The following is a 2687-nucleotide window of genomic DNA, read 5'->3' on the forward strand; positions in this document are numbered from 1 at the left end:
ATATCTGTGAACCAAGAAGTGAAACCACAACAGGATGTTACAAAACAATGGGATGCATAAAATAAGTATGTCTCTGGTGTTTTCAGTGAACACATTCTTGGTAATATTGATAATACTGTTCTAGTGGCAGGTGTCACAACTCGTATGAAACTGGAATGTACCTGCAAGTGTTAACACAATTCAATAGGGAGGTGCGGAGTCTAATGCGCCACCGGTCTTTTCCAGGAACTCCCGCAAGGTGGTATGGGTTTTGCTGCGGGTGACTCGCAGGTCGCGGCCCTCCAACAGAGCCACCAGCGAGATACAGAAAGTGAATGGTAATCAGTCTAGCCGGGTTAGCAACGTTTTAGCAGCAAAGGTACACAGGGATATCCAGAAGGAGTGGTCAAGGATGAGCATGTTTAGTAACGTTCTGGAGAGAGCAGTACACAAGGAAAATCCAAAAGGGAGGTCAGGGACCAGCGAAGAACAAACCAGGTAAGGCAAATGGAGTAATAGTCAGGAGAATAGTCAGAAACAAGCCGAGATCATACACAGGAATCAACCACAGGAGCAAGGAGACCTGATACTCTGGCACAAATAGCACCAGGGACCAATAGCAATGCCGGCAGCATGATGTCAAAGCGAGCTGCCGGAGATTCTGATAGCATCTCATTGCCCAGCAACGGGACGCGCATGCCCAGCAGAGCCAGCAACACTGCCGGAAATATCACGTCTGGTTGCCTGGCAACCAGACGCAGCAGGGGGAAACGACAGGCAACCATCCTGAGGCAGCAGAGGGACTATGTCCGACAGCAGGACTGTGTCTAACACATTGTGAGGATAGCGGGGGTAATGTTTAGCCCTGTTTGTTTGCCAGCCTGGCCTTCCCGGTACCTTACTGTTGGCTAAATAAGGCACCTAGGCAAGTAGTGGGTGAAAGATGCACCGTTTTATTACATCTATAAAACACACAGCACACAAAATAATAGCAAATATGCAAGAGTATCAGAGGTATTTTTCTTAGTCACTTTGATGCACAATACCCAAACATGCAACCAAATAGTGGATCGGTCATTAGGGTGTGATATGGGTATTATATTCTATTACAATTTGATTCCCAGAGTCAGCTACTTGTTAGATTGGACAAATCTCTTTATCTCCCTGTGTCCCTGACACCAAATATATTTTGTATGCTGAAAGGACATCTGTGCCTTTATAAAAATTCAGTGTATAGCACTGTGAAACATCATATGTTACATAATAAAGTTAAGGCATAATTTATGAATATTGCAGTGACATATCCTAATGTCTATCATATAGGTCTTGAGAGCTGCATTATTAGTAAAGTTAACATGATAATGACAGTGTTACAATTTCCTTTTTTCACCTCTGAGGAAGCCCAATGGTAAAGCCATTTGGTAAACTCAAAGTACCTTAGTGATGAGTCATCAAATAAATATTACTTGTCTAGGAAATTGTGACTGGACCTTTAGAATATTGACTTCTTCCAACGTCAAAGGGGAGGGCAGGGGGTGAAAAATATTACTCCAGAGATAATGACTGCACATGCTCAGTCAAAAGTTGTTTGGGGAATAGTTTAAGCTAGCGGTTCCCAAAGTGTGCACCGCGGCTCCCAGGGGTGCCGCAGCGCTGTCACAGGGGTGCCGCGACCAGCCAGAGGAAAAAACAAAAAAGAGAAAAAACTTACCAATCCGCACGGCGCCCGGGACGCAGCATCCTCCTCTCTCCTGCAGCGCGCCCGACAATCAGTGACAAGCTGCGGGAGAGGAGGATGCTGGGTCCTGGTTGCCACGCGGATTGGTACGTTTTTTTCTTTTTCTTGTTTTTTTCTCTGGCTGGTCGCGGCGGAGGGGGGGGGGGGCAGAGTGGCGGTCTTGCAGTGACTAGTCCCTGGATCGTTTCCCTTGCTGTGTGTATACATTACTCTCTGACCTGCAGTCTGGTCACCCGACCAGCATGTGTGTGATACAGGAACCAGAAGAATAAGGTAAAAGAATGTGTGTGTGTGTGTGAGACAGTTTACGTGTCTGTGTGTTTGACCCCTGTGTGTGTTTGCGGGTGTGACCCTATCCTCAGGGCTGCCAAGAGGAATTCAGCGCCCCGGTACAACAAGATCATGGGGCCCCCCTTATAGTTGAGTAAGCAAAAAAAAAATGCGCCGCCATTAGGCGGTGTGGTCACACAATTGGGGGCGTGGCAATGCACCGTTGGGCGCGTAGCTAGCACAATAGAATCACTAGGTCCTGAATATCCCGGAGCGTGACATTTGTCCAAGCACTTCAGGACATCTAGCACCCTTGTGTAGTATAGGAAGAATGCAGTGTGTACAGAAAGAGTTCAGTCTTGGCCTGCGCCCACTGAGCTCACCAAACACTCACCAAACATTGGCTACTAGAATCACAACATTTCACACACTATGCTGCTCTGTCCTACCTGTTCTTCTCACTTTTACCACATGTGGCTGCTTTTTTCTTTAGTTGCGGCTTGTCTGGATCGTGGAATGTTGGAGGACCTATTTGGGAAAAAAAATGGCTACATTTAGAAAATTACAGCCAGCCCCACCGTTAAATCAATAGCATCCATGATTAATAATTAGGCCTTCCTCCAGCCCCAACATTAAAATAGTATTCCCATTACCCCGCTAACAAAATAGCAGCCATTAATTAGCCACCATCTACCTCACA

This window comes from Mixophyes fleayi, chromosome 10 (genome assembly GCF_038048845.1).
Source record: "Mixophyes fleayi isolate aMixFle1 chromosome 10, aMixFle1.hap1, whole genome shotgun sequence".
In the NCBI taxonomy this organism is placed as follows: domain Eukaryota; kingdom Metazoa; phylum Chordata; class Amphibia; order Anura; family Limnodynastidae; genus Mixophyes; species Mixophyes fleayi.